This window comes from Phyllostomus hastatus, unplaced genomic scaffold (assembly GCF_019186645.2).
Source record: "Phyllostomus hastatus isolate PE091 unplaced genomic scaffold, TTU_PhHast_1.1 phas_contig_283, whole genome shotgun sequence".
In the NCBI taxonomy this organism is placed as follows: domain Eukaryota; kingdom Metazoa; phylum Chordata; class Mammalia; order Chiroptera; family Phyllostomidae; genus Phyllostomus; species Phyllostomus hastatus.
The window spans coordinates 15,069,697-15,091,228 of NW_025333833.1; the positions used below are offsets into that span (position 1 = coordinate 15,069,697).

At 50.1% G+C, this 21,532-nt stretch overlaps 1 protein-coding gene across 5 annotated transcripts in view; it reads right to left on the minus strand.

Moving 5' to 3' along the window:
• The window catches only part of PROX1 (prospero homeobox 1), a 51,417-nt gene extending 44,959 nt beyond the window's left edge, over positions 1-6,458 (minus strand). Inside the window, exons 1-2 of one of the 5 annotated variants that reach the window (XM_045838828.1) lie at positions 6,346-6,458; positions 1,114-1,219 (exon numbers count right to left, since the gene is read on the minus strand). The gene's annotated coding sequence lies outside the window, so the exon portion shown is untranslated. Of the gene's footprint in view, positions 1-254; positions 366-528; positions 1,060-1,113; positions 1,220-1,344; positions 1,851-6,345 lie in introns of those variants that run through there. The other 4 variants (XM_045838827.1, XM_045838833.1, XM_045838830.1 and 1 more) reach the window with 4 other exon arrangements.
• Positions 6,459-21,532: the final 15,074 nt, after the last annotated feature.

The window sequence follows — 21,532 nt, forward strand, 5'->3', positions numbered from 1 at the left end:
GGGGCCGGAGACCTGGAGTCTCTCGAAAGCTACTCTTCCTCTACCTCCCCGCTCCCCCCCATCCCAAATCCACACTCTCCAGCGGCGTTCAGTGTCAGCGGGAGGAGTAACTGGCTGCCACACCAGAGGAACCAACCAACAACTCGCTAAACTGGACTTTGGGTGATGTCTCTTCTCCAACCCCCCACGCCCCCACCCCGCGCCCCCCTCCTTGTCTGTTCCGGCAAGATAGCACCTCTTCCCGCCCTCCTCACCGTTCCATCCAGTAACAATTACTCTCGCCTCTCCTTTGCCCCCTCCCCAGTCCTCCAAACTGGGGCAAAACTGTAGGTACCACGCAGCCAAGACAAGATCGAAGCAGTCCAACACCGTAGCCTGCCAGCGATGACTGAGGGAGCCTCGGCCTTGCAAGTCCGCTGCCCAAGAACACCCCCCACCCGGACCTCGATCTCTGTCCTCCCGCGACGCCGGGGCACCAATTCTTCTGCCCCCGCCCCCGCCCCCCTGAGGCTCCGGGAGCCGCCTTACCCCGTTCAACTTGACCTACTCCAGGTTCCCTGGAGCTCAGGAGAGGGGCGCCGCGCTCGTTGCCCGGGACCATCTCTGCACCGCTCCAACCCCGATTTCAACATTTCGCCTCCGACAGCGTTTAGAGAGGAAAGTAACAGAGCGCCCCCCTTTCCCTCTCCCCGCCTCTCTCCTCCCTGGCTCTCCGCTGGGGTTAAAAGGAGAAGTGAAAGGTATGCAAATGGCAAGCAAATTGGAAGAGCCTGGAAGAAAGGCAGCTATAATAAACTAGACAAAGAGAAGGGACGCGGGGACTAGCCCTGGAGTTTTAACCGGGAGAGATGGGAAGGATGAGGCTTGGCGGAAAGCGGGGACCCAGACGAACAAAAAGCGACCCTATCCCCGCCGCGGTCCCCTCTCCTGAGTAGAGAGAAGGCAGGAGAAAGAGGAAAGGAAGCAAGCGCCCCCGCACACCCCAGCCACGGCACACAAAAGGTGACAAGATCAGCGACACGTCCCGCAGTATCACCCCCCCCCCCCGCGCCAACACCACCCCCAGCCACCGGCAGGAAAGAGAAAGAAATAAAAGCCGAGCGGATCACTTACTCTTAGGAACTGGGAGGAGCGCAGCGCGGAGTTCCACTGAGGCTCCTGCTCAGAAACTGTTTAGAGGTTATTTTATTACGATTCATTTAAATAACACCGTTTCCTCCTGAAAAAGAAATGTTGACACGGGTGTAAGTCATGGGAGTCTCTTTTCTTCCCATTCAAGAACAAGCCAGTACAAGTGATTCTGGAAAAGGGGAGGGGACTGGCGAGGGGACAGAAGATACTTACGCGGCGCCGAGAGCAGGGGGACTGAGCCTTTTTTTTCTCCCCTGCCGGCGGAGAGGAAAACACGCGCGCGCTCACGCCCGCCGCTACCTTGCGGGTGATGAATATGATAATTGGACGAGGGACGGTGAGTCTGGACGGGCGGCGAGGAGGCGGGCGATCGGGGCGAGCAGGAGCGGGGAGAGAGTGAGGAGGGCGGGGAGAGGAGACGGGGAGCGAGGAGGAGAGCGGCGAAGACCCGCGAAGGGCGCGGGAGAGCGGCGGGGCGCGGAGGAGCGGAGCGGAGGCGCGGGGCGGCGCGGGGAGCGGCGACGCGGGGCGGGCGCGGCGGGCCCGGCCGAGCTCTTTTGCGCCGCCGCGCTCTCGCGGCTGCGAGGGTGTATGATTTCAGAGCGCTCCCTCAGCTGAGGGCTGCGCTCCACGACAAGATTTACTTTAAGACACAGCTGAAGGAAACAGGAAGACTGCACGTCACAGTCTCACTGACGTACCCGGCCCCGGCGCCCAATCGCGAGGCGCCTTCGGATTCAAGGGGGGATAGCGAGGCAAGAGAACTTGGGAGGAAAAAAAAAATATATAAAAGGGGTGGGGGTGAGGGGCTGGGAAAAGAGGAGGGGAGAGGGGACCTGCGCTCCTCCTCCCCCGCCTCCGTCCCCGGCCCCCACCCCCATCCCCGCCCTGCCCCTGCTTCGGGGCCGCGGAATCGCGGCGCCGGGCCGGAGCGAGCCCTCCGCGGGCACCACGCAGAGCGGGGGACGGCGCGAGCGGCGCTGGGCTCGCGCTCGCCCTTCCCGGACGCAGGTCCTCTTTCTCCCCCCCTCCCCTTCATTTCCCAGATACAGCCGATGGAGTTTGCCCTGTGGCCGCGCGAGCGAGGGCTCCTCAGACTTGGGTGAAGGAAGGCACGGGAGAGTGTACTGGAGAAAGTGGATTTTTTCTTTTTAGGGGTGGGATGGTGTAGGAGGAGAGCGTGGGCATCCTTAAATCATTCCACTTTTAAGATGATTATAGGTAGTATCAAAAATACATGTATGTTCCTCTTGCAGAATTTTAAAGGGGAGGTGGGCACTGAAATAGAGGTAAGGTTTGGGATTAAATGATAGATGCCAGAGGTTTCCCACATCGGCTCCGCCGCATCTGGTATTCGCAGACCAGCCCTGGCTTAATCCCAGTCAACCCCCCGTCAAAATGATTAAGAAGAAGAATCCTTGTTTGTATGGTAGGTACAGCAGCCTTAAAGAAAATGTTAACAAACATTACCTCGCAGTTGTCCCTCACTCATTCCACCCCAGAATAACCAAAAATACAGGTTTCAAATAGGATTTACACAGTTACGATGCCTGAGTGGCAAACTTTAAAATTTATTGGGTAAGAAATGTCAAACGCTTAATTTCAGGCTTCGATATAAAGCCATAGAAAAATTCACTCTGGTTTGACACAGCTTGGGTGAAAACAACCAGCAAGATTTCTTTAGATTATGTGGCTCTAAGAGCTCCTTGGGGGTTGCAAGTTACCAATGCTAAGGAGGAAGCCTCCAGCCCCGGCGGCCGGAGCGCAGCTACAACGTTTCTTTCTTGCGGCTCAGTAACCGGCTTTTAATAAAGGAACCCAGTTTATGACTTCAAGGTCCTACAAAAGCTAGGACTTGCAGGGGCTGCGAAGCAGAAACCTTCATAGCTACTCGATTACACACTCATTTTCTTAGGTAAGGTGAGGAAAAGTAATTTTCACGTGTCCCTCAAATTTAATCAGATCAAAGGTCGAGTCCTGTTGCGACTGTGACAACACGGTGTTTAGGAGGTGTGTTACAAGCACGCGGGCCGAAAACAACCGCCAGGTTCTGCAAGCACGCACACACACCCACCCACACACCCAACTTTGCTGGGACAGTGAGCATTGCAGCCCGCAATTCATCAAACTGTGAGGAAGTCTTCTCTTGGAATAATAGCAATGATAACGTCCAACTCTATACCCTGTAGGAAACTTTTGGCAGGGGATTCACACATGGAAAAGAAGGGGGAAAAATCAGGCCGGCCAGGTTAGGCGTCCAGGATGAGAACGGAGACTTGCTTGAGCATCCCCAGCATTCTCGTCTTCCCTTTCGCAGCCTTCAGACACTCCCTGCGCCCCTTGACTGACACAACACAGAGGCGCGCAAACACGCCGCTCCCACTTCCAGGGATCCGCTCGCGGGCTACCGATCGTATCAAGTGTGCCTAATCGAGACGTGACAATTTAGGCTGGGGACAGAAGTAATCTATCAACGTGCCCACAAGATGCAGCATGGAATACTGTTTATATTGGTTGGGTCCTTTCGAGGTAAGCGGGTGTCTTGAGCAGAGCAATTTGGATCAAGGATACTGCCTTTCTTCTTTTTCGTCCTATTATTTTCTTGAAGTATCCCAGTGGGTCCGTGTTAGAGCCAGCCCACACATGAACTGGTAGGAGTAAAGGGTTTGTGCCCTCTACGCCTTAAAACCATCTGCGCAGTTAGACATGTACAAGGGAGAGGGCAGGGAAGGAGGAGGGAGAACCGAGGGAAGAAAGGAAGCGGAGAGAGAGAGAGAAAAGACTCAAACTCTGGCAGGAGTGGCTCGAACTGTAGCCCACAAGTTTACGTCAATTGCACCTAGCGCTCGGATGCACCTTTTGCACACACTACGCTCCGGAATGGGCGGCGGGAAAAGCCCCTTATCGCTCCCTGAGTCGAAGTCGGGGTAGCCCGCTTGGCAAACAGGGAGGCGCCCCCAGCCCCAGCCTTGGCGGCGGAGGCTCGCGGCTCGCCATGCTCGGCCGCGGCAGTTCGCAGCCCGCTTTAGGGCGCAGGAGCTGGTGGTTGAAATAGGAGCGCGCGCGGCGCTGGGCGAGCGAGCTCGGTCCTCAGCCCAGCTCTGTGAGCCGCGTCTGCGGGGCCCTGTCCCGTCCCCTGCTGTCGGGACGCCGTACGAGCCAGGCTCCTGGCCAACCCCTCCTGCCAGAGCTGAGGCGCTCTCCCAGGTCTCGAGCCGCCCTGGAGCGAGTATCTGGGGCGACTCCCGGTTTTGTTTTCTGATAGGGGAGAAGCGGTCAGTCAGCTCGGAGACCACAACTCGCCTAGATATTGGCTCCATCTCGGAAACCAGCGGCCAGACCTGGGGGTCAATCCCTTCCTCTGCCCAACTGCCAACATAACCCCAATAACTTAAAAGTTAACCCAAATTCTGACTGGTTTTCCAACAAACCCCAGCCCTGCAGGCTGCGTTTACTTATTTATCTGAAGGCTGATCTGTGTGTTCTTAGTCAAAGTTGCAGTAATCACTTGTGCATCTGGTTCTGGGTTAAACACAGTTCACCCGGATATTTCCTGGGTGTATTGTTCACCACCCCCCAATGTTCTTGCGCAAAGCCGTTAGGTGGAGACCGGAGAGAGGACTGCTATAAGCAATTTCAACATTGCGAATAACTATCCCCAGATCCCTAAACAAACCGATTCTGGGAATCTCAACCAGATCCAGCTGAGAGACAAACGTGGGCATGGATTTCAGGAAGATGAAGGAGATCTTGCCCGGACACACGCGCACAGACACACCCCATCGGCCAAACACCACCACCACCACCACCACCACCACCACCACCACCCCCCTGAAGAGGGGAAGAGAAAGAAAGAAAAACCGACTCCAGGGTGCAGGCCGGCCTGCTTCAGGCTATCCAGAGGCAGACTGAGTGACCTCCATATCCCCCCCCAACACTTCTGTCCCTGTGCCCAGTGTGACGCCAAGCCCAACCTGAATTTGTTGTGAAGGTCTGAATGGGGTGGGGGTGGGGGGGTGAAATGCCACAAGATCAGTAGCAATAGCAGCTGCGCATTTCTCTCCTGGGAACCCCCACTGCTTAGAAGCCTCCGGAGTGATGTTTGTTTAACCAACAGCTTTCAAAGTAAACAGGCGAATCTCTCCAAAGGAGTTTACAAGATATAACGTTTACAAGAATTTTGGGTCAGGGTGCTGGCAGAAAAAGTAATTTTAAAAAATAATACAGCCCCCACCCCAATGCATAGTCCGCCACAAGAAGCCTGAAAGAACCTAGAACTGTCATAAAAGTATCAGCTCATCGAAAGGATTCTTTCCGGTCAAGGGACCTCGAAGCAGATCACTGCTCCCCGACAGGCCCCGCCCTCGGGGAGAGGGGTCGGTGTCGGAGACTAAAGGGGCAAACTACGACTTGATTTTATGGAAGCGGCAAAAACAATCAAAGGGAGGTACATTCCTTGCCCTGGAGTAGAAACGAGAAGGCTGGGAGCTCCGCGCCGCCAACCCTGGCTTTGCCTCAGGCACCGAACTTTCCAATATCAAGATATTAACAGATGGCGGTGAGCACATGGAGGGCTGTTACTTACATAATCCAGCCGCTCCGCCCGGCCGCGCGGAGCCGGGCTAGGCGCCCGCCAGGCCGCGCGCGCGCCTTGGGAGGGGTGCTGCTGCCCCCCGAAATACTGTGCCTTTCTCCAACCCTATTCGGCTCTTTGAGGGATAGGATTTGGAAAGGCCTGATCTCAGTAAAAAGCACATCAATCAACTGTGCTGTATCTTCAGTCCACCGCAGTAAAAACGCTGCAGACCGAAGGAAGGGCCAAGGGAAGCGGAGGGTATGCTTTCGGGGAGAACGGGACACACTCTCTCGGTAACTGGGGGTGCCACGTAGCGAAATTCACTCAATTTACACCCCTCCCTCTTTGGCTCAAATTAGCATACCGTTCGCTGTGACAAAAATACAAAGGCAAGCTGGGGCCGCAACCTAGAGTGGGGTGGGTGAGGGTGTGAGTGCGTGGGGACGCCTTTGCACGCGGGGGCGCAGTGGGCAAAGTTACGCACAGCCTGGGGCACTGCTACATTTCCCAGCTTTTGCAGGTTTTTAACCACTGGTTCTCGCGCGCGGGGAGTCCCTTTCGACTGTGAAGTCGCCTACTGCCATCACGCCCTCAGCCACCTCCCCAGAGGCCCAGTCCCCCCCGGTGTGCCTGTGTACCTCCGCACGTGTGCTGGGGGACGTGTTTGTTGGCCGAGCCTCCTCCCTGATGGCGACTCGGAGCCGCCGAAACCCGTGAGGAATACGCCTGCGTGCGTTGGAAAAGTTTCGGGGTAGGAGGAAAGGTTGGGAGTCTCCTCTCCTGGCCCTCGGCGGAGCGGGGCTGCCCGGCCAGCGGCTTCCTCCGGGTCTCCTCCTCCCTCCCGGCCCTTCCTTCCACGCCGCGGCCCCGCGCTAGGTGTCGCGGCCTCTGGACGCCGCGAGAGCGAACGCGCGGGGCTACGGCGGTGGCGCCCAGCTCCGGGCGGAGGGCACGCCCACCCTGCTCCCGCGGCCCTGGGGGTCCCTGTCTCCTGGTCCGCGCCCCACGTTCCCTGCTTTCTCCCGGACTGCCGCAGGCTTTGCAACCATGCTCAGCTGGCCTGGGCTCAGCGCACGCCCGGCGCAAGGGGCAGCCACCTGCTCCCGGCGCGGCGCGGAGCTGGGGAACATCAGATGCTTCGGGGCCCGTGCTGCCCCCGCGGCCTCCCCTCCCCCGCCGCCCTCCTGTTGCAGCGGGGCGGTGGCGGCCACAGCCGGCTGAAGCATTTAACCTGAGAGTGGGGACTCTCCTGGGACCTAAAGAGGGGCGGGACCTTTTGGGGATGTACACCCCCCAGGCCACCCCCCTTTCTTGTCAATGATCTAAGCATATTTGGCCGTTATTCCCAGTTTCCCTTTCTTTGGTCTTTCAAGTCAAGGACGTGAATTCGCAGGAGGTTGTTCTGTATTTTCAGGGGCGTTGGGGCTAGGACTTGAGTCGTCCCTGCATCCATATTTCTAGGCTTTTACTCAGGATGACCAGCGGCTTAGAAGTGTATAGGCGAAGGCCAGGCACAGAGGGAACAGAGAAAGGAGCTCCCAGTTTGGATGTATTTGTGCGGGTGGGGTGGGGGGGGAGTGACTGAAAAGTTGCATTTTGTTTAAATTAGAGCAAGACCAAGTTGAAAGCCAGATTTCTATAATTTTTCTGGTAATATTTCTTTTATGAAGTATTTAAGTGTCTGTTTGTCATCATTTTGAGATCAAAAGGAAAATCCATATGCTGCATAGTTTTTCGAAATTGCTATTTAAATATGTTTTAAATGTTTTAGCCAACGTGGAGAAGGCTGCTCAGACGCAGCCTGGTGACAGGGAGAGCGGGATGGTTTGATGTGAAGCAGGATTCCCATGACCTGGCTAATCCTCAAGAATCACCAAGGGAGCTTTTAAAAAATAAAGATTTCTGGGCCCACCCCAGTTAGGCAATCAGCGGAAGGACTGAGAATCTGGGGATCATACTGGTTTTCCAATTACTGCTCAGCCGGATGCTGACTCTGTGACCTTAGGTGTGTTATGTAATCTATCTGAGCCTCACTTCTTTTTATCTGTAAAGTGGGAATCATATCCAACTCATCGAGTTGTTGACTTTCACAGGAGGAGGATTGTTCAGCGCGTGATTGGTGCTCAATAAAAAATGGAGCCTATTTTGTCTACATACGTGTGGCCCACACACTTGAGCAGACCCTTCCCCCCATATTATGGCGAGGCTAACCGGGCTGGGTTTCCATATGTACATGCACGCACATTTTCTCTCATGCCTCGTTGCTTATTCGGGCACTTTGTATGCTCGCCTTCCCACCTTTTAGGCCACAAAATATAAATGAGAATCGGTGTGTGTTTGGAAGCCAGGCTTTGTGTCCTTGGCCCTAGAACAGTCCATCAGGCCCAGTGGTAGGCAGGAGGCATTTATCAATCTGAATCTTGCTTGCTTTCTTTCTTTTTTGGTCCTCTCCCCTCCTCTGCTTTATAGATGGAAACCTTTTCAACAGAAGCTGCGCATCAGACCAATGAAACCACAGGACAAAACATTCTATTCAAGGAGGGAACATCAAGAAGGAAAAGAAGGTCAACATTCCTAGGTAAAGCTAAAAAAAAAATCGTATCATTTATCATTAAGTTTTTACATGTCTGAATGAACAGCTCCCCCTAATCTGCATGCGGTAAAAGGCAACCCTTCATAAAAGTATGTTCGAACCAATGACTACAAGCACACCCCGAGGTAATTAAGAGAGAGCCCAGGCAGAGACAGCTGCGAGGAGGAGAAAGATAGGTGGGAAGGCGCCACCCCTGGCTGTGACCGCAGTCGCGTGAGGGAAGAAAGCCAGAGGAATGGAATGGGCTGAACCAGCAGTGAACAGATCAAGGAGGCTGACAGTTTCAGAACTGGAGAGGGCTGTGAGCGGCTAATTAAACATCCCAAGGAAGGTGTTTTGCTGGTCCCCTAGAAGGCTTGTGATAAGTAATCCTGGTGTATCGTTGGGCAGGGGTAAGGAAGAGATTGCCAGCTTGGGGTGTCCATGGGCCCAGCCCCTAATGAAGGAACTCACTCTCCCAGAATGGGGGAAAGCCCAACCATCCACCTAGATGCCTGTCCGCTGAGGGTTTGGGGATATATTTAGGCAGGTGTGGAAGATTTCTGCTCTCTGGCTACTCTCTGTGAGCCTGGGGTTGGTGGGGAAGGGGGGCGGGGAATGTCTGTGACTCTAGGGGACAAAACAAAGGACCTCAGGACAACTGGAGAGAAACACTCATCAGCCGTCAAGCTGTAGGGCGACAGGTATCACCTTCTGGTTTCTTACTCCCAACCACCCTCAAGGTGAAAGGAGCTCTTTTGCCTCCACTTGTGTGTGTGTGTGTGGCGGTGGCAGAGACTGAGAGGGGAAGAGTGCTGGGTGGGGGACAGAGTACAGGGGGCAGGGCAGGTAGGGGAGCTTTAGGGGAAGGGGTAGGAGGACTGAGTGGGATGGGAGTTTGTGGGGGTGTAAGGTGAGAGTGCAAAACCAGAGTATAGATGAAGGGGTGGGGTGGGGAGTAGGTGTTAGCAGAAGGTGAACAGGGTGGGAGGGGAGCCCATAGCCAGGGGCAGCAAGGGAGCAGAGATGGGGGAAAGTGAGGAGGTGGGAGTTCGTTTGATTGGGGGGAGCATGTACCTGGGGGCTGGGGCAGGGGGTGCAGAAAAGTGGGGTGAGCAAGGAGAGCCAGTGCTGCTGGGCCAGGAGGTGCTAGATGTGGCAGTGCAGTTTGAGGGGCAGAGGTGTGGCGGGAGGCCAGGCCCGGAGGAGGGAGGCTAAATTTAGCCCTTGCTCAGACTGGGGTGGGTAGGTGGGTGGGTAGATAGTAGGGCTGGGTCTTGCCTCCCTCCTGCCCTTATAGCCTCTCCCAGACTTTGAAGATGCTGACAAACTCATTGATCCCAGGTTGGCAAGAGGGCTTGGGACCCCACCTAATGGCCACTGCCTGGCCGGCAGGACGTGGGGTTCTCTCCTGGTGAGTTGGGGAGAGGGTGGCCTGCCTGGCCAGGCAGGTCTCACAATGCCTTCTGGGCTCCAGAGCTCCCCGCTGCTACCCTCTCCAACAGTGGGGCCCTGCATGCCCCTGCATGGCCCTGGGTAGCCTCTCTGTGCAGCATGCCCACTGCCCGCCCCTCACCCTTGCACAGGCCACCAGTGCAGGCTTCCTCCATGTCCTCTCCTTCCGCACCCTAGGTCAGTGTTGCTCCTTCCCTCCTGAGGTCCCCTTGGCGCCTTCTCCCTTCCAGAAGAGGTGAGTTCACCCTCTCATCTCCTCCCCATCTTCAGGTGGGGGTGCCTGGGAGGAGAGGGGAAAGGGCAGGAGGGTGTCCATGGCACAAAGTGTTTCAAAGAAGATGGAATAATTCTATTCAACAGATAGTTACTATTTGCAAGACACTGCTAAACATGGCTATGGCTGACCCTGTTGGAAGAGGAGAGTGGACTGGACGATCCTGGTTCTCAGCCAACCAGCCTGGGTGGACAGTTATTATCTGTGTTTGATTTAGCCAGGTTTCTGAAACCCCAGCTCAGAGCACTAGTCTAGAAGAATCTAGATGAGGGACGGGAGTGTCAACACCACCTCTCCTCTCCATATTCCGAAGGGGTCTTTTAGTGAGAAAGGCAAAGGATAAGTGTGAGGGCAAAAAAACAACAACAACGAAAGCTTTTCCTCCCCCCTTCTAAGTTCTTGTAGCTGGGCTGATAGTCAAATGAACAGAAGAAAATCCAATTTTTAATACATCTGCATGGGGAGTTCCTAGAAGCATGAACATTTCAGAGACCGGGGCGGCACGGGCCACACGGGACACTTCCGACGAAGGAGGAAGGGTTTCTGGAGTGGGAACGGGTGGGTCACAGAAAGCTGAAGGACAGAACACACGTGGCAGGCAAGTTCTGCGTGGACAACTCGGAGACAGTGGCGTGCAGAGGGTATCCAGCGAGCAGGCCCCTGCCCGAAGCCCTCTTTCTTTCTCTGCTTGACTCAAACTAGGCTAAGGGAACGTCCTGAGATTTCCTTCCTGAAGCAGGTTTTTCTGTCTGAATGTCTTGAGCAGGAAAAGGGTGGGAGGAGGGTCAAAGCTTCCTTCGGAGTCTTTTGTTTCTTAAAAACTAGCTTAGAATCGATATCCTAAAAGGCAGCTTCAAGGTGGCAAAACCTGGGTCCCCTTCATCATAATGCTAGCATTCACTGAGCATTTTCTTCTATGGCAGTACTGCGCCAGCTGCCGTATACCCGCCACCTCCATTTCCTTCATTCCATAATGCCACAGATTATAAGACACATCATCAATTTAAAGGTGGCCTTTGGGAGAAAAGGGGCCTACAATGACCTTAATACACAATGCATTGTAAGTCATACTGATTTCAGGAACAGAATAAAATATGAGGAAAAAAAACCCAACAACCCTAAATCTTAAAAGTGAAGAAGTAAAGGGTAAGTGTAGTTCTCGCAACAGCCCGAAGAAGAATCATCCTCGCTGCATGGATCAGTAGCAGGACATCAGTTGGGAAGGTGTCACTGCTTGCCCTAGGCTGCAAAGCCAGCGAGTGGCAGTTGGGGCTGGAACCCCGGTTCGCCTGCAGTCAGGGCCAGAAGGACCTCTGCAGACTCCGGGTTTTGTCGGCGTTTTCCCAGCCCCGGCTCTGTCTTCCACCACCCTTCCACCCCAAGCTCTCCTTCCCCTGCCCTCCAAGCAGTGAGACTTCCAGGGGGACTATGGAATTCATTGGGGGGAAAAGGTACAAAATAGTCAAATTACTATTTTTTTCCAGATTCAAATAAAGTCTTTAAAGGGTAAAAACCACGCATGCCAGGTTTTGCTGCGCCCCACAGGAAGTCCGTGAATTCAAGGATCCCCGTATTGCTGAAAATAGAATTGTAAAAAATAAAAGGGGTGGGGGAGAAAGTGAAGGAAACTAATCCTATTAAACGTGGTAGCGTGTTTTTGTGGCACGCAGGGAGAGATTAAGCACAGGAAAGGGGATAAGTACTGCTTCAGTTTCACTAAACTAATGTGACAACTTGTCATTGGAAATCTTTGCAGCTTGTTGGGAGACGGCTAGCTGATTCAGTCGAGTTTTCTATCCTTCCCTTTGTGTCTCCCATGGGGTGTTTTTTTTTTTTTAATTTTCTTTCTTTTCCTGTTTCTTTCTTGCCATGCTGCTCTATTTTGCTTTCTAATCCTGCATGTCTCCTTCAAGTCAAAACATTTAGCTGGCTCTAATCAAGATTTAGTTTTGAAGATGCCCCTTGACCTTGTGTGGCCCAGAGAAGCTGGGGAGGGGACAGCTTTCCATCCTTAACCCGGGGTCTGCCCAGTGGCTTGAAAAATGAAGCTTCTGGGGGAAAAAACTCTCATTTCAGATTTCCTTTTTCTGGAATCGCCCTCCTTTCCCTCTCCTCTTTTCGTTTTCTTGTTTTCTGCTCTTATTCTCTACTTGCGTTTCATTTTCGTGCCTCCGTGTCTTCTCTCACTTGCCTCTTTCTTCTGCTTTCCCCCTTTCCTTCTTTCTTGCTTTCCTGCCACTTTCTCTTTCATCTCTTTCCTAGAATTTCTTTTCCCTCTTTAATTCACTCCACTAATTCTAATTCTTTCTTTCCTTCGTGGATAAAAGTTACGAATCCCCCACGGTGGTGGTTCTCCCATGAACTTTGCTCCTGGTGGAGGAGGGGCCAGCGTGGTGGGGAGGGGACCCAGGGTCTATGGTCACCAACATCCAGGGAACAAAGGGCTGATCAGAACCGAGAGGAAGCAAGAATTCTAGGCTTGGTCCCTGTCTTTCCGAAGCAGGTGTCCAGCTTGTTTGGAAATGTGGCTGCCTGCGCCTCTCTCTTTTGCCTTGGCATCACTTTCTCCTACTGTCCTCCTCCCTCCCCCGCTCCAACTTTCCCCACTGGCTTCGCACCAGAGGCTGAGATGTTGAGTCAATGGAAAAACAACATTCGCCAACATTAAAGGGAGCGTGTTTAGAAAAGGAAGGCCCTGCTGAGGTGCAGAGGAAGCCTGTACATTAACACGGGCCACCTCTTATCTGGGGCAGCTGGGCCCGAGCTGCCTGCGCTGATCCCCTGGCTTTGCCAAGAGGCCTTCAGCGGAGGGGCCGCCTGGTGGGGTGGGGGGCTGAGGCTTACCCATCGGCTTCACCGGCACTTCCAGGGACAAAAAGTCATCGCTCCCCACCCCCGGAGATTTCATGGGAAAACCTGGACCAATAAGCAAAGTTCTGCAAAGGAAAGCACCCCTCTAGGCCCACTCTGGACACCGCTCACCATGAACCTGGCTCCTCTCATTGCCAGTCCTTCTGAGGACTCCCAGGTTCTGTGAGGACTGGCCATTCTGACCTGAACGTAAATTATGGGGAAGGACAAGCTAAAGTGACCCAGAGGAGAAGAAGAAAATGGCATGTGGCTAGGTTCACCCTGGCTCTAAATTGCTTACCGTTAAGTCTCGAGCCAGCTCTCGATGGAAAGATAAGGTAAATCCCTAATCAGTCAATAATTAACCGCAGCCCATTAATGGCCCAGTCAACCAAATCTTGCTGACACTTTCAAGAACCCTGCTTTATTGGGAGGGTTAGGTCCAGCCTTTTGATAGAAATGTCTCCTTAGCAGGCTGTAGACCCCATTCATGGATCACTATAAAAAGAGTAAAGTTATTCCTGTGCCTGCCACTGCAACCTTTTCTTACATTAACTCCTTTGAATAACTTCTGGAAAAATCTCTCATAGAACAGCTTGGAGATCCCTTCTGGTTCTAGGTCAGTTTGAATCGCATCCCTGTTGTGTTCTGATTGTTACTGCTTTGTTCTTGCTGGAGGACCATATTTTCTCTCCTCTGCCTTGCTCGGCTTCCTTTGTGGTCTATTGCTAGTGCCTGTAGATAGATATTCCTGTTCTGTGCTTCTCAGTGTAAACTTCTCTTCCATGCGAGATCAAAGCAGAAACACTTTTTAAGTGGTAAGCAACCACAAAGCTCTCCCAAAGCATGAATGTGATTTTGAATTTTAAATAACTAAAAAAATAAAGGATTCTTAATATTTGATTCTGATACTTCCTGTTGATCAGGTTCTTTTTACATTGTACAAAAGCAAATTTTTTAGGAAAGGGGATTTAGGTAGGTCTTAATTTTTTTAATTAAAATTCTTTCATTTTGCTTTGCTCTGTACAGGACTTAATGTATTACTCTATGCTTGTAGTTGTTATACTACTAGAAGAGAAAAATCAGTGCATATTAAGTTTGGTTTGAGTTTTTTCTAAGGTCTAGTTGTAGGTCATGACCATATGCCAATCAGTGAACTTTGTTCCTCCTTTTATCTACTCAAGCCACTTGAAAAATGTGTTCTTTTAGATCCAAGGGGAGTGGGGTATGAGAGTGTGGCTGGATATGCCTGCCCCTCCATCACAGGGCAAGAACAACAGAAGCCACACGTTTTGCCACTGGCGTTATCAGTGGTGTTATTTCTCCACCTTGAAGATGGTTCATGCAGTTACACTTCTGTTGGTTCCACGGCTCAGCCTCTGTAATCACCAACCTGTTCCTCTCCTCTCCTGGTGGAACTCAGCAGTCTGGGTGCTCAGTTCATCTTGGGCTGTTTGGGGGAGTTGCCAATGAGAGGGAATTCCGCCAAGGATCTGTGACACCCTTTTCAACAAACATTAATTGAGTGGCATTTCTTTTGTTCCCAAATCACCCATCTGTCCCTTCTTATGCAACTTTCAAGCTTCAGAAAGGTGGAAGGCAAGCTTTCTTTCTGTCACACATTTGGCCTAAGAAGACAGCCTGTGAGTGACACGGTACAATCTACTGCAGACCTGGAAATAGGTCTGAAAGATTCACTGGCCCGAAGCAACATGTTAAATATAAAACCAGTCAAATTCAGCCTTTTTTTTCTTTTTGCCCATTACAACATCTTGCTTTTTTGAAGGCAATCAATACATGGCTAGATTCAATGTTGTTATGATTGTTTTGAGGTCCAAGTAAAAATGGGAAAAGTAAGGGAGAGACAGTGAGAAAATTCTTTTTAAAAATTAGTTGTTTATTTGTAGGTACGTACATTTTGGATCTAGAACTCTTCATTTTTATGCTACTTTTTGACTGTTTTAAAATATAGAAAAAGTATCTCACTTGTGAGAGTGCTGTGAAGTAAAGCAAAGGACATACAACGAATTGCGGTCCTGTGGCTGAGATGTGAAAATAAGATTTAAAAAAATGGAACTGGAATCTATAGGTTGAAAGGCATTCATAATTATACTAATAATTTTTGAGTATCACAGTCAGGCTAGGAAACCTTGCCACTGGCACGTTTACTTACATTCACCAGGAAAAAATGTTTACCCCCTCGGGAATTTCTTAACGAAAAGAAAAAATCAATCTCCATCAATGAGCAATATTTTTCTCCCCGAGGGATATTGATTTGAACATTGACTTCACAATGGGTGAGTTATTTTCCTCAGACCCCCTGGTAGGAATTGTTAGGTGACATGTCTTTCATGAGCCAATAAACATGTTGTTTCTAGCATAGTAATCCCATCGGAAAGATTCCAACTCCTGAATTGGGGCCGGTTTGGCCCATTTGAGCTTTTGTACTTTTGTGTTAAATATTTCTATGGGATGTATTCCAAGTTTAAAAAGCATCCTCTCTCATCTTTCTACCTTGTTAAATGAGGTATGGCTTTTCCATGCTTCCAAGGAAGGGTGGGGGAGCAGCGAATAATTCCCTTTGCTGCCTACTCCCTAACGGCGTGTCCTCTCAGCTTGTGCGCGGACCCGTGAGTCATGCACCATCATGTGAAGGTCCCCGTGTCCCCCCTGCATGCAGCTGTCCAGTATCAGCATCTCTAATTTTGAAAATGGACCGGGTTTTCAATTCGCCAGAGCAACCACTATGTGAAGGGCCATTGTGGTGAGTGGAGATGAAGGACAGGGTAGGGGATGTAGAATCTTGTTCCGCAGATGATCCTTCTTCAATTTGTCAGTCATCTGTTTGGATGTGTGTATAATATGTTTTCTTAAAGGGCACATTTAGAGTTTATATGCGATTGCCTTGGGCTTATTCATCCATGCATTTACATCTCTACCATGTGTCAGACACCATGCTCAGCACTGGCGATACCAGGATAAATAAGACCCATCTGAGGCACTCACAGTGTGGTTGGGAAGACATTAGGTAGGATAGTGATGAGCATCATACATCGACACAAAATACTCAGCGGCTCTGAGGCTTATCTTTGTGGCAATTAGAGTATCGAGGGAAGAGATGAGCCTAAGCAAGTAATGAATCAGACTCCGAGCTTAGGAGAGGGATGGAAGCACGTTCATGCCCCTACCCACTGCATAGTGAGAGAAATCTTCATAAGTCATCGTACCTCTCGGAGCCTTAGTTTCCTTGTCTGCAAGTTGGGGATCATAGCAACACCTGCCGTATGGGACTGTTGCGAAGCTTAACTGAGAATGCATAAAAAGACCTCAACCCTGAGCCTGACATAAAATAAGACTCGGTAAGTGTTCACTGGAAAGGGGTAACACTCTCTAAAGTTATATTTATCAGGCGCCTACCACGTGGGCAGACCAGCAGTTTGGCAGGAGTCTCCATGAGAGTGGAGAGGGATAGAATGACAGGCAGCTCATGCAGGCCTGGGGGGGACACACCGCCTCCGTGAAGCCTGAGGTGGTCTCTTACTGTTGGAGCTCAAAGCACCCGGGAGGCCTGGTGGTGGAAGGGGCAGCAAAGTTTGTCCCGACAGACGAGGAGGAGCCTGGTATGGTAGCGGTGGCCTCAGGGGAGGGAAGAGGCAGACAGCGTGTTCACTGATGTTTTCTGAGGTCCCTCGAACTTTCCCACGGGTGCACTTTGTCTTTCCGTGGCTGGGTTCAATCCTCTTTGTTTTCTTGGGGGACCCAGACTCCCACCTTTGTGCTGTGGCCACCCTCCGCATGCCACCTCTTGGGATGTGGGACCTCTACTGATTGCTCAGTGGTGTAGCTAAGTCTTCATGCGTCCCTCTTCTGCCCACGCTGAAACAGTCCAGCCGTTTCTTATGCCCAGTTGATGTCAGCATGCTCAGATTAAAATGCTCGCTTTGTGTTGATTAGACAGATTCATGATTTGGGAATTGTGATCATGTCACTGCGTAAAACTCTTTGTTTTGCTCTTAGGATAAAGTCCAACATCCTGAGTGTGCCCTACAAGATTTTGCATAATCTGGCCCCTGTCCACAGCTCCTGCCTCATCTCTTGAAACCCCTCACTCTCCCCGTGTCTAGCCTTCCTGTCTGGCCTCCACGGCACTGGCCTTCCTGTCCTCATGATTTCAATACCACAGGCACCTTTAGGCACATGCACCTGTCCTTGAGAGGTCTCCCAACCGCTTCTCAACAAACCCTTCTCTTTACCGAGACTCCAACTTCGATGTCTCTTGCTCAGGAAAGGCCTCCCTCACTTGAGAGGTTAGAAACTCCGATACCTGCTGGTAGCACCTACAGTTCTCCTTTATTCTGCCTCTCAGAATTGAGGTGAGTAAGTCATTTGAATGCAAGCCTTGTTCACTGAACAAATATTCTCTGAACCCTCCCTGTGGCCTAGGTGTCAGGGATACCACACCGTGATACAGCTGGAGTCCCTGCCCATGGCGCCTGCATTTTAGTGAGTGAAGCAATGAACAAGAAACAAACAAGATAGGATGCCACGTCAGGTCATGGTACACATTCTGAAAAGAAGTTAAGCCGGGTGAGGGGACAGAGGAGACTGGCGAGAAGTTGGGGATGCTAAGAGGGAACGGCTGTGGTTGTCTTGCTGAGTGTGGAGTTCCCAGTCCCCAGCACAAGGCCAGAATCCAGAGAAAGTAGCTGACAAACACTGGCTGAATGAGAAACACGCTGGTTCAGATAAACCCCACGGAGCAAAGGGTGGTAAAGAGGGCTGAGGACTTGTGTAGTTATGCTTATTTCCCCCCAGTTCCCCGACTGCACCTGGGACAATGTAGTCTGTGTGTTCCTTTCACACCTGACACGAATTCACGGCAGACTTAATTTCCTGTTAAAGTCCATTACGGTCACACCTTGTGTGGGGTGGCATTGCATACTTTCTTCTTAATTGCCAAGGGCAAAGCAGCAACTGGTTGGTGAATGAAATATTTATGCTTTGAAGTATTGGTGTTCTAATCAGTTTCTATTTATACCGATGATCAACTCTTTCTCAGCGAGGAGGAGGAGGAGGATTTTTTTTCCCCCCTGTGATCTCTGTGCTTCTAAATGACTAATGAAGGCAATCTGGGCCTGGCAGATTTTGCCACGACTTGGACAGACGTGGTTCTCAGGATGTTGTTGTGTTCCTTCTCGGCTCGCCGGCTCCCCGGTTCCCACGGCGGTGATCTCATTATTGGCATTTTGCTTTCAAACGGTCATCTTCCCCATTTTTCAGGGGGGAAATCCGGGCCTTTGTGCCGCTTCAGTCTGAGGCTTCTCTCCTTCAAGGATATTTTGAAGAGCAAATATCTCCCAGGAGCTTAGTTTTGTTTTTATTTTGGTGCAATGGGAGGAGAAGGGAGTTCGTGATTTCATAATTTTCTTCTTTAGTGTGAATGAGAGAACTGGACTTTGGGGGTCCATGTGAATTGAGATCCAGACAAATGGGGTCCATTCTGGAGAGCTGGTTTAAAGAAAAATTGAGCAGCAGGAAGGAGACGAGCAATAGGAGTGGCCCTTTCCTTGTGCCTGGACCCTCGAGCCCCTCTGTGTGCCCTCCGGGCCTCGCTTCTCCCCGACACGGCCTCGGCCCCTGCCCTGGGGCCTCTTCTCGTTCTGCACCAGGAGAGGACTTCGTGGCTGTGTTTGCGCCACTCTTTGCACAAGAAACACCCATCCAAGTCTGGACTGCAAGTTCATTTTGGCTCTAAGCCAATCCGTTTTAGTGGTCCCACCCCTCTCTCTCTCTCTGGGCATCACTCTCTTTATCTCCTCCACCAGATCCCGAACTCCCCAACAGAAAATCACATATTTTCTATCTGCCCTTAACCAGCCCTCCCCTCTCCCCTCCCGGTGCATAACAATGAGGCCTTCTACAGCCACAATTCTCAGGATCAGTTAAGAAAAAGGTTGGAGAAAAACGGGATGCATCCCCATCTCCCACACTGCTTCCTTCCATCTTACCCATTTGCACATTTTCATTTTTATTTTTACTTGCAGACACCAAGCCTCGTAAAGTCCGGGAAGCGTCTGCTTTGTTGACCAAGGTTGGCCAGAGTACACATGGCTAATGAATCTTTGTGGAATATAGGAGTGAGTGTAAAGGAAGAGGAGCCCATTCACAGGGGATTTCCACTCACTGTAAAGGAGTGAAATGAAAGCAAACTTTGGTGGTTTTTGTTTTTAACTGCGGGCCAATTGATATGGACTGAGCCATTCAATGCACTGCATTCATCAATTTTTGTCCCTGGGTTAGAGTCATGAGACTAGGACCCAGAATTCTTGGTCCCACCCCATTTGCGGCATTAAAACACACACACACACACACACACACACACACACACACAAAACCTTGGCGTGTTTTGCCAACCAGGTTTTTTTTTCTTTGTCTCAAAGAGGCTCAGCTGAACACTCAATTCCTCAGCCAGTGCCACGATCAAAAATGCAGTAAACCTCAGCTGCCTCAGATGATGTCACAAAACCCTTAAGAATGCTCACTGCTGAGTTGGGCACGGGTCCAGCAAACACAATTCTTTCTGCCAGTTATTCAGGGTCTTTGACAGGTTAGGTGGTCTTTTTTCTTTTCCTTTTTCTTTCCTTTTTTTTCATCCTCTTAAAAGGCAGTTCAGTTTACCTCTAAGCAAGACATTAGCTCTGGCTGCCCCAAATAACATTTTAATTGAAGTCTCAGTCCAAACAAATGCCCGGCCTCTTTATTAACCCCAACAGTGTAATTTTTCAGCCTCAGACCGATTCGGGGGAAACTGTCTCACTTAAACCGCCATGCAACGGAACACGACAGTTTTCCTCAATCAGTCTCTTTTCTGACCTTAATTTGAACCTTAATCTCTTTTAACCATGTTCTCTTTATGAGCTCTCCTAGCCATGGCACAATACTAATTTTCCTGTTTTTAGACTCTCGGCTTACAAAGGTATTTCGCTCCCCCTTCTGTCCCCAAATGTAACCAGGATTTCGTGGACCTTCGGGAAGGGGAAGGGAATACTTACTCTTAACATTTTTTAGGTTTAGTCGTTTAAATAGCTGCTTTGCAAAATGTTCTATAGAATCTGAGAGTGTGTATTTTTGAGGTAATGTGTACATTAAAGTTTATGTACAAAAAATATACTTAGCTGTCATAAAAACCTAAAAAACCCTTTAAATGATTATAAAATATTTTTCATCAATACACAGGTCCACATGAATAAAGTAAAATAGAAACTAAGGCTATCCTCTTGATAATTCAGGCAAAAACAATGCATTCTGTTAGAAACCTCTCATCTTCGGGGGGAGACCTGAATTACCCAGATAATTGCTTCAATTCCTTTCTTCATTTGTATGCTTAGATATAAGCAATGAGTAATGACAAAGAAAATAATTTTTTCATAATGACACCTTTCCATTTTTTGACATTGGTAAAATGATCCAAATTAGGAAGAAGAAAAAAAGCACCCTTTTTAATAACAGTGAAAAACAAACCCACGCTTCTCTATTTGGAGTCTACCTTCATATAGCAGAACTATGTAGGTAGAAAAACAGTGCTTACGATCATGTGCTCAACTAGATTTATTATAGGTTTTTGCACTTCCTGGCATCAGCATGAAAGCATATTGGTTATTATTCTTTATAACCTAATTGGGGGCTTTGTATCTAGTTACCCCTGTGTTCCCTACTTAATACAATAGTTTGTTGATTGCAAAAATTACATTTCTGTGACTTTAAAGTCCTAGAAGGAGGATTGCCACTGAAGGCCGGGGATTCAGCCCGGTGTTCAGAAGACAGGGACCATGTGCCTCCTGGGTGAGAGGAGGTAGGCAGCTGGGAACAATCGTCTGTCCCCTGCAGTGCTCAGTGGCACTGGCAGCATGCTGGCACGCTAAACTTTGCCTTCATTTAACTGGTTCAGACAATTAGTGGGATTGAATCAGAGTCCTCCTGGATCATAGTTTATTATATGTTATTAAATTCCATTATTCAAGGAGTTGCTGCTTTGATTGTAAAACTTCCCGACATTTCCCACAAAGCTCCCAGCTCCGTTCCTTGAGTATTTTTCCTTTTATGTTTATCTTGTGCATCTCTGATAGACAAGGTTACCTCTTTCTTTTCTTTCCCCTTGGTAGTTATTTAAATAGCTAAGAGCTAATTTGAAAATACGTCTTAGAAAGGACAACAAAAATGAGATGTGGAAAAAAAATGGATGAAGATTCTTAATTAGTCCATTATTTGACACGCACGATTTAACATGGTATGCTTAGCATTGTGCATTCCCGAAAAGAACAAGGCTCTTTTTTTTTTGCATCCCAAACTTTAACTCCCTCTCATTCATTATATCCCTTCTTGTCACTTTCCATTAGCTGATTGTGACATCCTTTGCTGGAAGGGCGAGCAAGCAGATTACTTCCAAACTGGTGTAAGTGACACTCAAAAGAATGCCCTAGAGGGAGTTCTGTGATAGCAACAAGCTCCTCAGCCCCTGGAGTTGGAGAATGTCATTTCAATAATATGTCGCAGTCCATTGTCACACCGTTTTTGGAGCACGTTGTTAACTTCCCAGAAGTGGCAGGAATGGGTTTTCTGCTGGAACTTACGTGGTAGAGCATCTAACGTTGTCACTGTTTCTGTTAATAATGAT